Source organism: Astatotilapia calliptera, chromosome 6, assembly GCF_964374335.1.
Source record: "Astatotilapia calliptera chromosome 6, fAstCal68.1, whole genome shotgun sequence".
NCBI classification, from domain to species: Eukaryota; Metazoa; Chordata; class Actinopteri; order Cichliformes; family Cichlidae; genus Astatotilapia; species Astatotilapia calliptera.
Genome location: NC_137427.1, coordinates 42,481,095 through 42,491,094, shown reverse-complemented (window position 1 = coordinate 42,491,094; position 10,000 = coordinate 42,481,095). Strand labels below are relative to the sequence as shown.

Genomic DNA, 10,000 nt, shown 5'->3' with positions numbered 1-10,000 from the left:
ATCGCTGTGGCCCTTGGCCCTGTAGGCCCACATCTTTGCATGTAATGAAAAATAATAAAACAAGGAAAAATATGGTCAAAATAATATGAATGAGCCAGACCATTATGTGTCCCCTAGTGAGTGTTAAAAGAGAACTATTATAAATCCCAGTGTCTGCTCGTGTACGCATAACAAAAATATAATGTTATACAATATATCACTGTGCATGTGCAGGTGTGGCAGTCTGAGGCACTTTAGCAGTAATTGAAACTTTTATTTTCTGAGTAGTAGCCCCATCTAGAGTAATGCAGTCCATCAGGAAAATTACTACTGTCACACACACACACACAGGCTACTATCTCACCTTCATTCCTTAACTTGGATTTCATAGTGTGTGCCCTTCTTCTGATGACTTTCATAATTTGTTCAAGCTTTGCACACACACACACACACACAAACACACACAAACCCTCTATATCATAGACAATCTATCTCACATATCCCTCTACAACGCCTTGTTGCTAGGAGATAGTGCTCTATTTATGGAGAGAGTGATAGAGAGACAATAGAATGAGTGCACATTGTGTGTGTATATACACAACTTCAGGAACTTAACTCTCCTAAACTTCTCATTCCTACTCTTCTCTTTCATTTATCCCTATCACTCTCTCATCCTGTGGCTCTCACACACACACACTCACACACACTCACACACACACACACACACACACACTCACACACACACACACACACACACACTCACACACACACACACACTCACACACACTCACAGCCTTTTTGTCCTGGACTAGAGACACAGTACGGGCGAGGACAATGTATGTGTTCATGAAGTGCATGCATGAGTGCACATGTGAATGTGTACGCATCTGCAGGGAGCTGAATTCCTCTGTGTGCATGCATGTGTGTGCGCCCCAGCAGGTCATATAATGCTTGGCTGGTTGCATTGTCTGCCCCAGCGGTCAGTCCGTCACACACTCTGTCCCCTTAATCTGCAAATACATCTATTATAATCTGATAAAGCCTGCAGAGAAAAAAGCGCTCTCCACTGGAAACACTGAAACAAAGACACAGCTCTGCAGGGTGAAACACGAACGCACCTACAGCACCATCAATTTGCCCTTAGAAGAGCACCACCTATGAAACCGCGTGTTTTCTTGACGATGCAAAATAAGAAGGCTCTCAACATCAGATAATGACAGATCAAAAAAATTTAAACACAGAATTTACTACTTTGTTACAAAACACTTCAAAAGAAGTTGTTCATTTCGTTCAGTTGTTAGGAAAAAAAACCTGTTAAAAAAGACAAAAAAAAGAAATTCAAGGATTGACATCTATTCAAATACGCCTCCTTTGTTTTTGCAGTACAGTTGTCATAACACAAAGTAATCCAGCCTTTGTGACAGCAATAATTATCAACGTGTGTTTTATATGTGCAAATGAGTCCTTTGTATAAGCATCTCAATAAGTGAGATGACACAATGAAAAACATGCAAACTAAATGAAAAGACCTTAAAGGTGCTTTTCCTATTAATGTAACCACCAGTGGAATGCTGCAGCTGTCTGTGCTGCTTGACTGACTGCATTGTCTCTCCCAGCGGTTGGTCTCAAACTCGTAGTCCTCCTAATTCACTCAAACATTCCAGAGAATAAGGAAAAAGAAACCCCGAGCCTTAACCTTACCTTGATACGCATGTCAAATACACGCAGTAAACTCTTATTAGTCCAACACACAGACGTCCTGACGAAAACCATTTACCGAAGCTCAAGCTCTTTTTTTTTTCCATTATTCATGACATCGTTATCAAAATCTTTTCAAGTCCTCACCCACTCACAGAACGCACAACTGCGTGTAGCACAGCACAAACACAGAAGACGTAAAACTAGAAGGGGATCTGAATTGCTATTTCAGCTCGAGCATCTTCAGGCCACAGTAAAGGAACGCAGCGCTGCAGTCAGCCTTACATGCAAAATGATTTGATTAAGATATGATACAGTTATATATTGCTTTCATTTATTTACTTTTCTCTGGCGCGTTATCATTCCTAATAAGCCCGCTCCACTCTGAATCAGTTGCATGTGTTCTTCTCTCTACTACAGTCTGTGCCGCCTTTATCATTCGTCCATCCACAGTCATTTTTAAGCATATTTAATTTCACAGTGACATGTTAATTCCTTTAATCCATCACCCACTTCCTTTTTTGCTTCACATGCATGTTTCAGGAATGTCTCCAAACTTATGTTTCCAATTGAAAAGGTAAAGGGAAGAGGGGGAGGGAGGCAGCGAGACACTGCGAGAGTGAGAAAGAGAGACAGGAATGCAAATCTTGTCTCTGGAAGCAATTAGACAGAAAGCAAGAGCCCTCCTTCTCTTTTTGTGTCTGAGCAGCAGCCAGTCCAGCCACCATAACCTCACCTCAACCCAACGGATGCGCGCACACACACACACACACACACACACACCTTTGCCAAATAAGATCGGGTGATACTTCCCAGAGTTGAGTCCACTTCTACTTCTATGTGTAGTTTAAACGTTATTGCCAAGGTGACAACACAGCGTGTATGAACAAGTGTAAACCAGATTTTTCAGTGTAAGTTAATTGTTCTGTCATTTACTCACAGAATAAAAATGTGAGCATCATTAAGCCGATAAAGTATCCTTAATGCTTTGCTCATACAATTAAAATTAGCAGAAAATATTAGTAGAACTTATGAAGATAACACACACACACACACACACATAATGTTTAAAATGAAGCACTGCAACACTAGAATTCATAGTAGAGCTTTTGTGTTGGACTACATATGGCTCAGGTATTTCTTAATGTGTACATACACACAGGCAGGGTTGGAATTGTGCTCACAGTAAAAAAAATAGATGAAACACATTTTAAAAGCTATGCAGTGAACGACTTTATAACCTACACTGATTTCCACTCTGCATTTTGTGCTGCAGCTTAGATCAGCTCCAAACACAAAGTCAGGACTGAAGAGGAGGAATGCTGGCAGAGTTCATGAACAAAACTCAGTGTGTGAGCGACAAAGAAGCGATGTGTTGTTGTCTTCAGTGAGCGGTGAAAGAAAAACCACTGACCTGAAGATATTAGGTTGACTTTGACTAAAGACAATTACACTCCTGCCACTGTGAGGAACACACAAAGTAACACAAGCAAAGCCTGGAAAAAACATTTCCGCTTCACTGACACTGGCAGCGTATCATTTAGGAAGACAACAGCAGCGACGCAAGTTTTATATGAAAAGTGGCATTTTTAAAAGACCTTAAAATCACCCCGGTTTCGTAGTTGCATAGCGATGCAGAGATACACACCAGCCTGTGATTAAAATAATGGCATTCAAAAGCATTAAAGAATAAATCAAATAAGAAGGAAAGAACTTTTTACTATCACTGTGAGAGCTGGCAGCTTCCATCCGAAGTCCAGTCTGGTTACAGGATAGATCTGACCTCTGAACACCAAAATAAAACTTGTGGCTGTAAATTCATTCAAGCTGTCCATACATGAAGAACGAATCCAGGAGAACCTGATAGATCGATTGGTAATTAATCAATTCACACCCAGATCAGACAACCTGACGTCGCCCTCTTCCCCATCACATACAGGCAACTTTTATTTTCTTTATGAAAATGAAGACGAAAATTAGTCAGCACAAAGAAACATCAGTGTGTCCTCCTTCGCACGGATTGGGTATTCCCCGTCCATCCTGAAATATGTAACGGCCACAAAATCAAAAACAGACCTTGAAGCAAATATTTACGATACGATTAAGTCCTGACATGTTTATAAAAGTCTGTGTGTGTGTGTGTGTGTGTGTGCGCGCGCGCGTGTATGGCGAGGATAAAATAACAGTAAATTACTTTGGTGCCTATTAACAAGTCGTCCGTCCTATTACCCGAAAACGCTCGTCTGATTGGCTAGCCTCCTGGGGGCCTAAAAAGTACACCACACAATTTTTAAAAGGACGGCAAATCAAACATAATCAAACAAAAGAAAGACACCGCCAGGAGGGGAAGGCGAGGACAGCTCAAACACACCAATTACTCCGTGTTCATGTGTTTGTCACCTCCTCACGAAATCAAACTATGAGGCCTCATCCTGACGATATGTGAACACACAAAGACTAGCACGCACGCGTGCGCGCGCGCAAACACTGGCTGCTTTGTGTTGCCGATGACTTTACATTCAGTCAGTGAATTTACAGAATGGCAAGCGACTGACTGGAGACCAGGCAACTGCAAAAGACGAGCACACAGTCACACACAGCAAAGGCGGTGACAGGCACGCGCGCGCACGCACGCGCACACACCGTGCAAAAGAAAACAAATAAATAAATAAATTCGGTCGCATACCTTGTCTGTGGGAGTACTCCAGTTTCGCCCTGCTTAAAGGGTTAACGCTTCCACAAAAACCATAAATCCTTCCAGGTTCGCATGAGAGACGCCCCGCTGCCAGGGGAGATTTCAGGGTACCTCCGACTGTCTTCTCTCGCTTTTTTCTCTCTGTTTCTGGAGACACCAGAAGCTCGAGCCCGGTTTTCTCGGGTTTGCTCTTGCTTGTCTCTTTCCCCGTCGGTGGGACTGCCTCAGTCTTCTCTCTGACTTCTTGTTCTATACAACCTCTGGAAGGGATGGAGACTGAAGAACACCCAGCACCCCGTTTCCCTCTACCTTTTTTCCTCTTCTCTCTCTCCCAGATAAAGAAATCCTAAAATTCTGCTCCTTTAGTCTCTTCTCGTGTCACTCTGCGTGTCGGTACCGTGTATAAGCGCCGACCCTCGCCTGCTCCCGATACTTCTGTTACGTGTGTGCCGACGTGCCTAACTCGATCTCTCCTTTCTCTCTCCACCGCTTCGTTTCTGTAAGTTTCAAGCTCTCTTGCCGGGAGAGCGAGGGGGAGGCGGGGCCAAGAGGACGAGAGGGAGCAGAGAGAAGAATGGGATTGGCTGAAACTGAGAATGAAGAAAACAGAGTGTGTGTTGGGTCGAGCGGTAGGAGGGGCGGGACTGCGGAGCTCGGCATTTGGAAGGCTGGTGGAGTAGATTTGCAGAGGAGGAGGTGGGCCCAAGAAGAGACACTCCCACTGCCACCAACACAGACTGACACACACACACACGCACACACACGCCTTTCCCTCGCTCTTTCTCTGCATTTCCACTGATAAAAGACTCCCCGCTTTCATGACCACGGATGTATTCGTAGCAAAACTGCTACACGACTCATAACACATGACCCCTCTTTGTTTTTTCGGGCGCGAGTTATGACAAAAAAATAATTCATTATTTTCTCATACACACCGCATCTGTGTGTGCGTGGATGCAGCAAGCAAGCTGTATAAACCAAAGGTACCAAGGAGTGAGGCTCTCGGCAGACACACAGGTAGAGAATGTAGGATTAAACATTATACAGGGTGGCGCATGCACACACTTGTACCTCAACAATCTAAAGTTTTGATAACTACGTTATTATAGAGTGTATATACGTATGGAGGTTGGCTAAATAAATGTATTCAAATAATTTAATAAAAATGTGAGTGATATTTTCAGTTTTTCACTTCAGAAGATTTAAATGCAACATTTTTCTTTCTTTTTTAAATTCGTGCCATTATAAATAAATAATAAAAATTTTCTTTGGAATTTAGTATAATTTATTTTTTTGAGAATGTTCAACTGAAAAATTAACATGCTTCTTACATAACTCTTAAGTGTTGTTTTTAAGAAGTTATTATTAAAATATATGTAATTTTATTCTATAGTAATAAACATTTTTAACAGAATACTTACATTACATCTACAAAGAAAGCATGCTGTTTTCCTGCAATAAACCAAATAAACCAAATAAATCAATTGAAATTAAATTGCACAAGATAAAGACAGTATCTGATGATTTTTTAAAAGACACTGGGTATGAGGAAAAGACTTGTATGAACCATAGAAAGGTACAAAAGGAATTAGGTGCGGCAAAAATGCGACATTATGCTTTATTTCTTGTCATGCAATTAAACCAGCCTTTGTTATGAGCTCATTTGACACGGTAATATAAAGATAAGCGGTCATCTGCCCAAAGAACTAATTTAGTGTTAACACACACAACTATATACACAGCTTAAATATTTTATTAATCTATACATCAACATCATCATTAAACATACATAGAAGCTAATGATATAAGCATCATCTTCCATAGAGGTTAATGGAGTATTGATTTTGGCACAGAGGCCACTAGCTAGGAGATGAGGATATAAAATGTGGTGTTATCTTTAATCTTTAATACTGCAGCGTTTATCACATATTTCACTACTGGACGTATGTGCATCTGCTACATTCTAAATACTTCACTTCATTTAGGGGTCCACAACAACAACCACCACAACAACAACAAAAGGATGGGGAAACTGCTCATTCTAAGAAATTCTTCTTCTTTCAGCTGCTCCCTTTAGCCTTACCCCTTCATGGGTTGCCACAGCACTCCATCTCTCCTCCATGCAAGATCTCACCTCATGGAGTGAGGATGATGATGAGAAAGGACATAGATCAAATTGCACTATTTGTCATACTTACTAGCAAAATTCATTTTTGGCAGGTCTGGGGAACTTTTCAAAAAATTCTTCAGTCCTTACTTAGTGGTTGCTGGACCAAAATTCCATAGTGGATACAAATTTTGGAGACAATTAAGTTACGTGTTGAAAACAAATACAAATTGGAGAACATAACATCAAATGTGTATGGGGATGATGAAATGAAAAATCAAAAGAATTGGGATTTATTATACATATTTTATTAAAACATATAAATGTTAATAATGGCTGTATGATGACGTTTGTGCAAAGTTTTTCTTAGATTAGCCCACTTGTACAATCATAGTGAGATGTTGGCTCTGCCATGTAATGAAGAAACTAAGACTTGAATTATCCAGGAGTTAAAATTCTGTCTCTATGCAGTGAAGGAACTCGTCATTTGATCTCCTGCTGAATTTTTAAGTTTTCTCAGTTATAAAGAAATTAGGTGTTTAATTTTATGGTAGTTTTATGTTAATGAGAAAGATAAAATAATTTAAAGAATTCCAGAAAAAAACACATTACATTAAAGTTAGAAACTGATTTGTGTGTCATTGAGCAAAATATGTTTTTGATTCCTTACCCAAAGCAGACTGGATTAAAATCAACCAACCTACCAAGCAGTCAGTCAATCACAGATTCTCCTGATCTCAACGTAAATGTACAAATCACATCTGTCAAGAAAGTCTCTTTCTTCCAGTCCAACCTCTCCACCACCAAGACCACAGAGCTGTCAAAGGACATCAAGGGCAATATTGTAGACCTGCACGAGGCTGGAATGATCACAAGAAAGGTGGTGGATCAGCACAAAACCAGCCAGTTTATTAATGATCTAAAGGCAAAATCCAGCTTTGGCATCAGTTCAATTCACTGCTTCAGAGGAAGAGAAACACAATGCACTGTCTGTTGCTTTCTGTCATTACTATGTCCTTTTGGTTATCCACTTGTCTGTCTGTATTTGGATGTTCAACATCCTATGAGTTGCATTATGAGCTTGGGATTTCCAGGCAATACTCTGTACCGATGCTCTTGTATACTAGCCTTGATTACAGTGTTCCATGTATGCCCTGCCTGACAGCCTTTTGCACCATGTTGTTATGTCCTGGATTGTTTCAGGGGCATCTTTGCACAGCATGCATCTGGGACCTTCCTAGTGTGGAAGACCCCAGCCTCTATTGACTTTGTGCTTAGAGTTTATTCATGTGGTGTCATTATTAGTGCTTCTGTGTTGTCTTTCAGTCCAGCTTTGTTGAGCCACTGGTAGAATTCTTTTATATCAGCCATGGTATGGCACTGACCTGTCCTTTCTCTTCTTCTTTCACTGGTTTCTGTTGCCTCAAGTATTCATTAAGCCCATGATCAGTTGTGGCCATGTTTTTTTTTGCTTTTTGTTGTTTCATTCTGGAGAGTGGTTCTGACACTCACTAGTTCTTGGCCTCCTTCTTTCTATTTAGTGTACAGTGTCAGGGTGCTGAATTCGGGGTGAAACCCTGCATGAATCGCAAGGAGCTGTCTTGTCTTGATGTTGGTGTTGGGGTGGCTGTAGCTCAGGAGGGAGAGCAGGTCATCTACTGATCTGAAGGTTAGTGGTTTGATCCCTGGCTCCTCCAGTTTGCATGCCAAGTATCCTTGGGCGAGATATTAACCCAAAGCTGCTCTCCGATGTATGAATGTTTGTTAGGAAGCACTAAAAGCTTAGAAAAATGCTTGTGTGACTGGGTGAATGTGGCATGTTGTATAGATCGCTTTGAGTACTCCAGGAGAGTAGAAAAGCGCTATATAAGAATCAGGCCATTTACATTTACTATGCCAGTGACTTCTATCTCCTTTGGCCAGGTTATTATCACAGTAGGGTATCTAATAACTGCCAGGGCATCAGTCTTGATCTTGATCTTGTTCTTCCAGGTATTTGGCAGTTGCGTCTCTCCTAATGCCCTCCCCAGGGTACTTATAGCTATCCATAGCCAATCGTGTTAATTTGGGGGGTGAGGGGGTTCAGGCCTATGCAGAACAGCAGTGAGAAAGAACATCTCCTGGGGAAATCCCACACTTGATGGTGACCTGTGCAGTTGACTTAAAGTTGGCCTGTAGCGTCACTTGCCAGATCGACATCACATTCCTCATGATGGATCTCACGGTCCTGTTGATTATTTCTAAGAATTCCAGAATCCATGTTTAAGGCACTGAGCCATACGCTTTCTAGTAGTTAATCCTAGCGGTGAACAGGTTGGTCAGTCTGGTCTTACAGTGTGGAGTGATTGCTCTGTCTAGCTGGTGTTTTGTCCCTTCCATGTTGTGTTGAGGGAAGTTATTGGTTGGGCTTTGGATGGTATCGGATGGTCTGGCCTTCAATTAGCCTTTCCAGGTACATATTATGGATTAGCTGCTGGTTCATTTGTGTTGCCAGGCTGTGATGGTTACTGGTCGCTGTTCAGGAAGGTTGCTTTGGTCTGCTCTTAGATCTGCTAGCCACTGAGCATTGTTGTTATGTGTTGCATTCTTCTCTCATATGTTCTTCCAGTATTGCTCTGTCTCCAGCCTTGGTGGCGCTTTTCTCATATTTTTCATGTGCCTCTGAGAGTATAAAAATTCAGTGGAGAACATTTGAGTTCTATTGCTCTGATATGCCTCTTAAAGTGGTTAACCAACACTGAGTCTTTGCTTAACAGTCTCTAAGGCTTTGGGTATGGATAGCTTGTTGTACTTCTTTCTTCAACTTAGCCTCTAGTCACCTTCTCAATGGAGGGTACTGCTTCCTGTGGCCTTGTTCATCTTATAGCCAATCATCTCAAGTATCCCCATGGCTGTGGTTTGGATCAGCTGGTTGGTTTCAGTCTTTGAATGGAGGCATTTCCTTTGAGTCAAAGGAGATCTTTATTTTCCTGACTTAGTCATGTTTTACCTTCAAAAGAACTCCAAAGAAAATTTGGTATATAAGCCTTCATCAGGGAGTTAACCCATCAATCAGCATTCTATCTCTACCAAACTTCCATTTGGTGTGAGAATGAAGCTTTTAACCGCTAGGAATCTTAAAAACTAAGAAAAAGGAGGTATGGCATGGACTTTAATTGTGACTGATTGCCTCTAAACGTCATTACTGTGCTCTTGACTTTACCCTCCCGTAATCTATGTTGGACTTTCAGGCATTTCAGGCTAAATTCCTGCATTATATTTGAATCTTGCAGTGCAAAACACAGCCTTTACTTGACCTATTCTAGATCCCAGTTTCCTACGGATGGAGAGTACTAGAGAAGAGATTTTGACTCTTAGGACAGTTAGCTATTTTCTTCTCTTTATCTCTATCACCTCTGCAGCAGTAAGGCTTTTCTAACACTAGAGTATTTGCTGGTGCCACCCACTGACACACAAAGTACAGCCTTTATAGGCCATCAGAGTGCATGTGTGTGAGTGATTGATGTGTGTGTGTGTGTGTG

General features: G+C 41.4%; 1 protein-coding gene across 6 annotated transcripts in view; it reads right to left on the bottom strand.

Annotated features, from left to right (window-relative positions):
- Positions 1-10,000, bottom strand: part of tenm3 (teneurin transmembrane protein 3) — a 229,339-nt gene that overhangs the window by 193,100 nt on the left and 26,239 nt on the right. Inside the window, exon 1 of one of the 6 annotated variants that reach the window (XM_080303278.1) lies at positions 4,364-4,898. The exons of 4 other annotated variants lie outside the window; for them this stretch is intronic. The gene's annotated coding sequence lies outside the window, so the exon portion shown is untranslated. Of the gene's footprint in view, positions 1-4,363; positions 4,899-10,000 lie in introns of those variants that run through there. One more of the 6 variants, XM_080303279.1, reaches the window with a different exon arrangement.